The following is an 11,615-nucleotide window of genomic DNA, read 5'->3' on the forward strand; positions in this document are numbered from 1 at the left end:
GCGATTAAATAACGAGATTTCTCATCATTGGCACTCAACGCATGGCGGCCAACAACGAGATTTCTCGTCCGCACCCAATGTGTTAAGACAACAACATGAACAAGTAACCACACAGTACAGTAACAAACTAATGCTTCTGGTATACACAACATATTTTAGTACACTATATATATAAAAGAAAAAGCCACTCAAGGAGAAAAAACTCACGATTGCATGTGTGTAGGGGGAAACAACACTGCGCTCTCGGAGGATCTCTCCTATCTCTCTCCCTCTCTCTCTGTCTCTCCCTCTCTATCTCCCTCTCTCTCTCTCTCGCTCGCTCGTTCTCTCTCTATCAGCACTCGCGTCACTTCAACCTGTGGCAAAATATCAAAGCGCACGCTCCCACGCGTATTCCGATCCGTGGGATTATGCCCCCCGCGGTGAAATTAATTAGTCTCCCTCTCTATCTCTCTGTCTGCCAGTGCAGACTGTGGGTGACTGTCACTCAAAGCGCATTGGGAGTATGGGCGGAGCCCAGCCAAAAACAGCTTGGAATCTGGAAGTGTAGAAAATGCTGCTCTAGAGTAGGGATGGGCATTTTTAAGAAAGATCCAGATCGATTGATGGCATGCTATACTCGAGTGATCGTGTATTACTCGTAAAGGGGGGGGGAAATAAAAAAAATTTAAATATTTTTGAATATATATATATATATATATATATTTTTTACTTAACACTATGATCGCCGGGGACGAGTTTACACGTCATTCCTAGCCATGCTCATTCTGCCGAAGACGCCGTAACTCGTCTTTGATGTCAATATTTCAAAAATCTGTCATCGAAATCATATTTCCTTTCCGGAGCCCTGAGACACACTGCTGATCTCCTCTCAACTCTCTAGCGGTTCAAGAGCGCCATCTGGTGGCCGATCGGCAGATCGCCAACCGGAAATGAACCTTTGAACCGGAAGTGCTCATCCATATGTGGTCCGGGCACTCGCTATCGTTAGAGAGACTCCGTCTTGATACAGTGAACATCGATCGGTGCAAATAACTCGAAAAAACAACATGATTTGGACGTATATACTATTATACAACCTGGAAATGGATCGGGCATTTCTCCATCCCATAATAGAAAAATTCTGTTCCACGCTCATCTGCCAGCGGCGCGAGGAAGTCTTCTATACTAACTGATCTGATGAACATATGACCCACTCTGGATGAATCATCTAACGCTGCCCATGGAATTATAAACGATCCCCCGCCCATCCGGTCATCATCAGATGATACGTAGAAACTTCTAGAATCACGTCCAGTTGAAATTTTTTATCTCGCGCCGATTGCTATCAAACTGTATTTCATCATCAATATAATGCATTTGGAGCTATAAATCAAGTTCTGGAGAAAGCTGCAGAAAACGATAAAAACATACTTATACTTTAGAGTAGACCATATTTTAGTATGAATATGTGAATGAAAAAGTTTAACGTTGCTACACCCTGAACAATACATATAGGACATTGAATGGGCCATAATAATGGCAATTTAGCAATAGAATTTAAAAGGTTATAGCCCTGCAAAGAAGGGGAACTTCTCCATAGACAAATAGAGCTGGCGAGGGATGGTAAATTATGAATTTAACCCATGGCGATTAAAGTGTTAAAGGTCCCATGCATTATAAATGGCCTTTTCCAGTGTTTAGCATTGTTTCCTAGCAATAGGGGATTATATCAATGTGGTCTGTGTCGTTAATTATCATATTGACTCATCAGTCTAGTCTCGAGTTCACAAGATCTTCCCTCACTCAACTAAGCCGTTCTGATTTGACGGTATTGCTGACGTGAATAAGGTACTGATTGAGCTGATTGTGATCTGATTGGCTCTGTGGTTGTAGTCACCGCCCACAATTCGTTCAACAACAGAGCAGTGGATTACTTCCTCAAACGGGTTGTGCGGGTCCCGAGGGAGAGAGGGATACGGAGCAATGGGAGCATTTACACACAAATCCAACTGTGTGTGTGTGTTTTCGGGACGCATCTCTCCTCTCTCTCTGTCACTCGTCTCGGAGCCATTTACACACAAACCCAACTGTGTGTGTGTGTTTTCAGGACGCATCTCTCCTCTCTCTCTCTCCCTCTCTCTGTCTGTCTCTGTCTCTCTCGCTCTCTCCCTCTCTCGCTCGCTCGTTCTCTCTCTCTCTCGCTCTCTCTCGTATGTATCATGCTGTGTGGGTGACTGTCACTCACAGCGCTTATGGGCGGAGCCCAGCCAAATCAGCCTGAAATCTTAAAGGGGAACTATCTTATAAATGGCCTTTTTGAGTGTTTAGCATTGTTTCCTAGCTATGTGAACTTATATTAATATGATCTATGTCTCAAAATTCTCATATTGGCGCATTCTTCCAATTCTCCTCTCACAATATTCACCCTCACTGAACTGAGTCGTTTGAAAATGTGCCTATATGTGATGTCATATAGTCACTGCTGCATGTTAATGTTGAGATAGACGACGACGCTCCGCAGTGGTTTAGGTGGCACCTGCAGCCCAGGCTCAAAACAGCTCGAGATCTTGAGGTAGAAAAATGCTGTTTTTGAGGACTTGATTAGAAATACAAAACAATGAATAAAAAAAATATATATATTACAGAGGTGTTCCATAGACTCACAGGAATTGTGTAAAAGTGCCCAAATAGTGAAAGAAATAGTAAAATAGTTCCCCTTTAAGGTCGAAAGATGATGCTTTTGAGTACTTGATTAAAAATATAAAACAATGAATTTTCTTTTTTAAACTTTACAGATGTTTTCCATAGACTCACAGGAATTGTGTAAAGTTGCCCAAATAGTGAAAGGATTAGCAATGCATGTCCCCTTTAATTTTGTTCATTCATGTATATGTTTAAAGAAACCAATAAACAGTTATAATCTTACACATACATGTGAAACAAATATGTACAAAAAAAATATATATTTATTTTTTCATAAAAAATATAAATAATTTAAGATCGATTTTTCTCATAGCTGCGAGTAATCGATTACTCATGCCCATCCCTACTCTAGAGTACTTAATTATAAATACAAAACAATTATTAAAAAAATTATAGATGTCTTCCATAGACTCACAGGAATTGTGTAAAATTGCCCAAATAGTGAAAGAAATAGTAAGATAGTTCCCCTTTAAATCAATACATGTTAAAACAGACAAGCAGGTACAAGTAACAGCAAAACCCATAGTTAAGATGCAATAAAAATACATTCCAATTCAGAATAACACAAAGCTCTAGGTACACATCACCATGCTGTAGAAGAAATATCTTCATTGGAATATACTTTGCTCTTTATTGCTCTCTGTTGTGTGACTGTTTTTTTCTCTCGTTCACTCTCCATTTCTTTCTCTTTGTTTCTTTTTCTCTCACTTTCGTATACTGTCTTCTTTTTCTGTGTGTGTGTGTTTGTGTGTTGGTGTGTTGCCCAGCTCTTGCGGCCTGGCAGTAAGGCGGTGCTGTGGGATCCTGACATCAGCAAGGTGATGGAGGTGGTGGAGAGGAGAGGCCCGAGAGAGCTGGAACACCTCACAGTGCAGGCCCTCAGGGGGCTGTTTACTCAGGTACACACACACACCTCACAGTACAGTTTACGGTTTACTGGTGTGTGTGTGTGTGTGTGTGTGTGGAGGGTGGGGGAGTACAGGCTCTCAGGCTACTGTTTAATCAGGTATACACACACACAGACACACACACATTCATACTGTACATACTGACTCTGAGGCACAAAGTAAGAGAGCAAGGAGAATGTGCACCCCCCCCCCCCCCCCCCCCCCCCCCCACACACACACACACACACACACACACACACACACACATACAGCTTACTGTAGTAGAATACACACTGAGCTGAACAGACATGCCTGTGACCTTCATTATGGCTTCAATTATTAACATATGCACTCCTGCATATGAATGGGAACAGATTTCCAGTTCATTTTAAGTTCACTATCAGTCAAACTTAGGCCACAGTTACATGATCACACTGAGGTTTCAGCTGTGGGCTTTTCATTTTCTGTGGGGCACGTCGAGGGCAGTGGAATCTGATACAGTGGAGGGAAATGAGCGAGGAGGACCAGAGCTCTTGGTTACTTTATGCAAATGATTAGCAGGGTTTTGGGAGCAGCGATGCGGCAGCAGTGAACCCCAATTAACAATCAGTGCAGGCTCAGTGGAGGGGCGTGTGGCCGGGTGTGACCGGCATAATAACTTACCACTGTTGGGGTAGGACTCACATGCAGGACGAAGAAGGCAGAGGTTGTTGCAGAGTAAACCCTGGATTCTTTAATGTTTGACAGAGATAAAGAAAGGAGGTGACAGCCTGCTGACAACCAAGCCAGAGCTAGAGGAATAACACAAGAGAACATTCATTCATTCAGTCTTTATTTCAACTTGAAAATTAATTGAGGACACGCCCTCATTTCCAATAATGTCGAGCATACAAACATAATAATGAATACACGATAAATACAATAAATATAAGAAGAAACACCTGGAGACGTTCCACACTCCAAGACCTAAAGAACATCGGAGTGAGCTGGCAAGAAGCAAAGGCCCTGGCCCAGAAGAGAGTGACAGTCATTGGAACGTGTACTATAGGGCCCAGAACATCTAACATCAAACAATGGACCTGCAGAGTGAACAGGAGAACCTAAAATACACAGAGCCAGCTGGGTGGATTACACACAAGAGACACCTGGGAGGGGATGGATTAACAAAAGAACTACAGGAAGCAAAAGGATCAGAAAGACTGGGAACATACTGTAGAGTAATACAAAGAACTAGAGCTAGACAGTGAGACAAGAAAGCAGCTTGAGAGAGAGAGAGAGAGAGAGCAAAGCAAAGCAAGAGGAGATAGAACAGAGAGCAGGGGGATAATGTCCATGGGGGAGTGTGAGAAAGGGGGAGAAAAGTCCATGACCTGGCAGGAGGGGCAGATAATGAAATTCACCCCCTCTACTTTACATACCATGTGTCAGTTGTTGTCAGTCTATCCCTGGGTTGAGTTTCTGTATTTCATTCAGACATGAAGGTCTTGCTGTATGAACCACTTGAAGAAGGACAGCATATCAGGACCATGATACCCAGGAGGGAGTTCTTTGATGTGATTATGGGGATGTCGGTGCAAACGTCTCTCAACATCTGAAGTGTCCAAATCACAATAAGGAATATAACTGAATACCATATTGGACCAAATACAAGACAGGGTTCATACGCTCATGGAAAATCTGGAATAGTCAGGGAATTTGAAAAGGTTTTCCAGGCCTGGAAAAGTCATGGACATGTGTTAAAAATATAAATTTTGTTCAGCCGGTAAAGTCTGTGATGTTGGCTGCAGATCTATTTACCTTTGATGGAATAACCCAAATAATTAACACATTTTCTAATTACACAAGTCTACTGTCACAGTTAGGTCTGAAGAAATTCACAGTATAATAAGTTACTACCGTATATAGCTATATATATGTAATATATCTATGTAGTTATAATCGCACTAGATAACGTATCATAGTGTTAATTTCTCCAGACCTCTCGGCAGATTATCAAATGTCAAATGTATTACTTTGAAAAGCTGTAGCTTCTACAACATGAGTCACAAGGCTTTGTACACATACTGTATCCATCTATCCTTGTTTACAGCGTTGCCACTAGATAATTGTTTACCAAAAGATCATGGCTACAGTGCTCAGATTGATGCACATCAAGGTAAAAAGAAGTGGTAGGAATGGGTGGATTCCTGTAGCTCATCACAAATTACATGCTTGCTTTCAGCTACACGCCTACAAATAATAACATGGTAGGAACCCAGAAAGATGGTTAACTAGCTCCTTGGTTACCACTAGTTAGCTTAGCAACCAAGCCATAAAGCACAGTCTGACTTATAATTCATGGTTAGGGGTGGGGAGGGGGGCTCAATGTGACCGAATTGTCTTGTGGCAGAACAGAGTTTGCCCCCCTGTCAACTGTGTTGCTCCAATCTGTCTCACACACATGCACGTGCACAGAGCTTCAATCTGTCACACACACATGCACGGAGCTTCAATCTGTCTCACACACATGCACGCGCACGGAGCTTCAATCTGTCTCACACACATACACACATGCACGCGCACGGAGCTTCAATCTGTCTCACACACATACACACATGCATGTGCACAGAGCTTTATCTGTCACACACATGTAACAACACACAAACACAGCTCCAATCCGTCACACACACAGACATGCACAACCACACACACACACAGAGCTTCAATCTATCACACACACACAGCATCAATCTATTACATACACATGCGCACACACACATACATATGGAGCTCCGATCTGTCACTCACACACGCATACATAAAAACACACATACGTGGAGCTCTGATCTGTCATACACACCAGTGCATGTGAGCGGATCGGAGCGTGAGCGGCGCGGGGCGCGGAGCGGCCGGTTTTGACGTGAGCGAGGAGTGGGTTTTAAAATGAGTCGGCGCGACGTCCGGAGCGAGAGTTCTCCTCCGCTCCAATCCACTCCAGGCCGCTCACAGTGGTTTAACACTGATGTAATATATACATGCAGTACAATGCCAAAGCAACAGATGGCGATGTACAAACATGAAGGCCATTTTCAACCAATGAGAAGGGTGAACCTGTGATAGGCTAGCCTGTTCAGGCTTTGTCACTGTAGAGACGCCCACACTCACTCCAGTTAGAAAAAGTATCGACGCCATTGTTGTTGACGTTAGCTTACATGCTAACATTAATGGCAGCGACCATAGCATTGTGGCTCGGCTAGCCTATCATCGCTTAATAGAACTAGTGAATGGATAAACAACGTTATTTAACATTGCAGAATGGCTACAATTACAATGCGGCTCAATACAAACAATTGTTAAGGGGCCCAGGGGGTGTAGACTGTTGTAGTTTGAGCTAATTTACACCATGCTCCAAAAAAAAAAAAAAAAACTGCTGAGCGATCTGGCGCGGGGAGTGGGGAGCGCTCGATTCAAGGTGAGCGGGGAGCGAGCGGAGAGCGACTTGGGGGCGGGGTCAACATGAGCGATTAGCGGAGCGGACCAAGCTTTAAAGAGCGAAGAGCGGATTTCTCGGCCGCGCCGATCCGCTCACGTGGCCTGATACACACACAAATACACTTTGTCTCTCTGCCACTGGACTGGAATGAAATCTCAGTTGGTGACTCCCTCTGTCTCCATTTGTCACCAGTGATCCAGTATCATAGAGCCGTCCTGGTGACTCCCTACAGGGCCTGACATAGCTCTCAATCATCTGTGTGTGTGAGATTTCAGTTTGTCAGTGTTACGGGGTGGGTGTTGTGGTAGGACCCAATAGCAGACAGAACGAGGAGGAAGCAGGCAGGACACGGCGGGGTGTAATTCAAAGAGAGGGAGCTTTACTCGGAACATAAAGCTAAATACAACAACCAAAAACGAACTCCAAAACACACAAACAAAAACCTCAGCTAAAAAACAACAGCTAAATGCACAGGAATAACACTAACCGGTCAATGGTCTCTAACTACACACCCTCAAGACCCCTACGCTCTGCATCTTCTGGCCGCCTCAGACCTACTCCTATCCAAGCTCCGGGAGGGTCATCAAAGAGAAGTCGCCTATTCTCAGTCCTTGCCCCACAATGGTGGAATGAACTACCCACCCCAGTTAGGACAGCCGAAACCCATCCAATCTTTCACCGTCGACTAAAGACACACTTCTTCAACCATTATCTGAAAAAAATATATATAAAAATAATAATAATCTAACCATAATTAACCTTACTGTCATGCACTTGTCCTAATAAACTAACCTACACTGTAGCACGCAACACTTTTTTTTTTATCTACTTTTTTCTCCCATTTTCAATTTTTCTCCCATCCCAATTTTTCGTATCGTCCAATTCTACCCTCCCCTGTCTCGAACGCTGTTAGGCCATGCCTCCCACAAGCCGGCTGCAATGTGGACGAAGCCTTACATCACGTGTCCCCTCCGGTACTCAAGGAAGCAGCCGTCGCATCTTTTCACCTGCACAGCGCGATCTCTCAGTGGCGGGGGTCTGCGTGGGAGGGACACGCCGCCCCCGTCGCTTCCTGATTCTGCTGTGCAGGCGCACCAACCGACCTGTAGGAGTCGCTGTCCACAACGTCCGATCCCCACCCATCAGCTTTCCCACCCCTAACACTGCCAATTGTGTTAGTATGAACGACCAGCCAAGCTGATAGCAATGCAGAGAGCTGGGCTCAAACCCAGCGTCTCCTGCATTGGTGGTGAGCGCCTTGCCCACTACACCACCTAGCCGCCCCAGCACGCAACACTTTGATGAACATTGTTACTCAGCTGATAGAGTTGTACCCTTCCTAATGACTTGTCGTACAGAACTTGTAAGTCACTTTGGATAAAAGCGTCAGCTAAATGACTAAATGTAAATGTAACCACAAATACAAAAAGATAAACAGGATACAGGATACAGGATAACAGAGCAATGAACCGACAAGGAAGGCAGGGCAGACAAGACATATATACACAGACTAATTGACACATGAGGGTTGATTGTAGGGCTGTCCCCGACTAAGGATTTGGATGGTTGACTATGATTGGCAAAAATGTGCCGTTAGTCGACTATTGGTCGACAAAAAAAAATATATATATATATGTATATAATATTTTTTATATTCTTAAAAAAATATATAAAAATATCATTCCATTTGGGCTGTGGGGGGTGCTTAATGTCTGAAGGAGTCGACTGAAGGCTTCTTGTCCTCTGCAAAAGCATGCAATTGGTCCACTGATGGATACATCTTGATATTTGTCTAGTCTAGTGTGTTCATTAGATGGGTGAAATCCTCTTTCAGTGCCTCTGTGCCTGTTTTCGTAGGCAGTTAGCCTCTGGTATGCATGCCATTAGCGTTAGCCACGCTTCTAGGCCTCTTTTCTTTTGGAAAGAATGATAAAAAAATTATAATTGTATTTGTATTTTTTTATTTTTTTCGACTAATAGGGGTCAGCCCTAGTTGATTGGAAACGAGACACACCTGGGATGGGAACAGAACAACAAGACAAGACTAAACACACAGGGGACATAATACTAAAGACAAGAATACAACCTAAACCAGACAAGGGAAAACAAAGGACAACAGGCACACTGGGAGAGACAACAAGATGGGGAGAACACTGAAAAAACATAGACAATTTAACCAGACATAAATATACACTGAGTCCAAGAGGTAATGATGGGAATTGTCCAGCAGGTGGAGGAAGAGGACCATGAATGAGTGGAGGATGTGAGGGGAACTGTCCAAGGGAAGGAGAGGGGAGGTGAGGTGCAGGGATATGTCCAGGAATGTGAGGGGGGACGAGGGCAGGACCGGGTGGAACGTAACAGTCAGATTATTAAGAAGGATTCCAGTCACATACTCTATAGCTTCTTTATTTATTTTTATCAATTCTTTTTTTATTTTATTTTTTTCTTCCACATGAAACAAGACAACACAACACAGCGACAATAACAATAAACAGGACTTCACAGGACAATAATGAGCAAAACTGAACTTTATTGGCATAGATTGGAGCGCAGTTAGTGTGTTTACCTTCTGTGAACATTTAGAAACAATCCGCGCTGCAAACAGATTCAAAATGGTGGACCTGTCGCAAAAATAAAAACCTGACTGTATTTACAGTAGATTTCATTCTCGGTTCTTCATGCACGCCTGGTGATACTAAATCTAAATTGAACTCTGCCATTGGAAAGAGTAGATTTGGCCCGATCCATAGATGTGCAAGTTGTGTTAAGGAACGGTGTTGTGGAGGACCCAATAGCAGACAGGACGAGGAGAGAATAGGCAGGACGAGACGGGGTGTAGTAAAAAATAGAGCTTTATTAAAAAACAAGGCAATAAACAAGGATTCTCCAAAAACTAGAGCACGGCAATGCTGATAGAGAGAACAATGGTACAAAACATTAACTGAAACCTCAGCAGAGCTGGCAGGGAAAAAGGAACAACTGACTACGGTACAAACAAACACTATCAAAACGAGACGAACTGTACACGAAAACAAAGAAGGTAACAAACAAAAACACTAAGCACTAGAACACTTACTGACAACGAGGCATGGGATCAGAGGAGACAGAATACCGGAACATGGAACACAAACATGGACACCAAACAATGAACCAACAATGGAGTACAGGAAACACACAGCAGATATAGGGAGAACAATTAACACATGGGACACAGCAGGGCGATCAGCAAAACGAGAAACACATGGGGGAAAAACAACCTGACAGGATACTGAGGCCATGTCCACACGTATCTGGATCTTTTGCAAAGCGGATATTTTCAGGCTCCGTTTAAAGAAAAACCCTCGTCCACACGTCAGCGTTAAAAAAAATACCTCGATTTATCAATCTCACAATCTCCCGATTCTGAAAAGAAATATGGCGAGTCCTTATCACAAACTGTTCCAAAGATATTTAATGTTTTGCTAAACATGTCTACTGTTGCGCCCAGCTTTAGACCAAATAGCAAATTCTAAATTTAGTTAATAGACGCCAGACAGAAGAGCGTCTGCGCCTGATGCGCTCTGATGTTGTGGATAGTTGAGGATGTTGGCATTACGCTTGAGTGGTCCGAGGATGACCTAATAACATTATTAGTTGAATAGTTACTGTACAGGAATTACAAGAATAATTTAAATATATGCGAATTACATGAATATAGCTTGCCCGTGGACACAAACTTTTGCATTAACAGCTCCGTCTTTTAATACACACTTATATCATACAGTAACATCAAGGGTTTTAAACTGACTCAAATCGGAGCAAAACAAGCTGAATCCGCTTCAAGAAGACGCATGACATATACTAATTACAACAAGACATTCATTAATTGAATTGTACTGTTCACATGAGTGGTGCCGTCGTCGCCCGTCACAGTTATATATAAGTAAGGATACAGTTTGAATGACATTTCAGCACCAATGCGCTGTCCACTGAAGTTATTATACCTTCAAAGCGCTACTGCCTAAACATGGATAGAACAAGGTATAATAAGGATTTTTTAGGTGGTGGTAGTTTCTCTGTTAGGACATTATAGCTCAAATATATAGCCTAGCTAGCCTATAGTCGGTCTGATATATATTAGAGAAATAGTAAAGTAATATTCTCCAAACAATCTGCATCAGGTACAGACCTCTTCTGTCTGGCGTCTATTAACTCAATTTAGAATGCAATTTGGCTTTTAACTGAAGCCGGGCGCAACACTAGACATGTTTAGCAAAACATTAAATATCTTTAACAGGAACAGTTTGTGATAAGGACTCAGATATTGTGATCAACATTGTATCTCTCCGTCAAGAAATAAGCGGCCAACGAAAAAAAATTCACTCGCCACTTAAAGAAATCAAAAGCGTGTATTTAACAACCTCAAAAACTTTCGAAACACGGTTTCTATTAACTTAACTCATTCAGTACCAGTCACGATGATAGTCGGGTTAACTCGCCGACCGTTCAGCGCCAATCACGAGTATAGTCGGGTTTTAATCGTTATTTCTTTTATTAGCGATATCCATTCATTTTCATCCATCCAGCCT

This window comes from Notolepis coatsorum (assembly GCF_963971535.1).
Source record: "Notolepis coatsorum genome assembly, chromosome: 14".
In the NCBI taxonomy this organism is placed as follows: Eukaryota; Metazoa; Chordata; class Actinopteri; order Aulopiformes; family Paralepididae; genus Notolepis; species Notolepis coatsorum.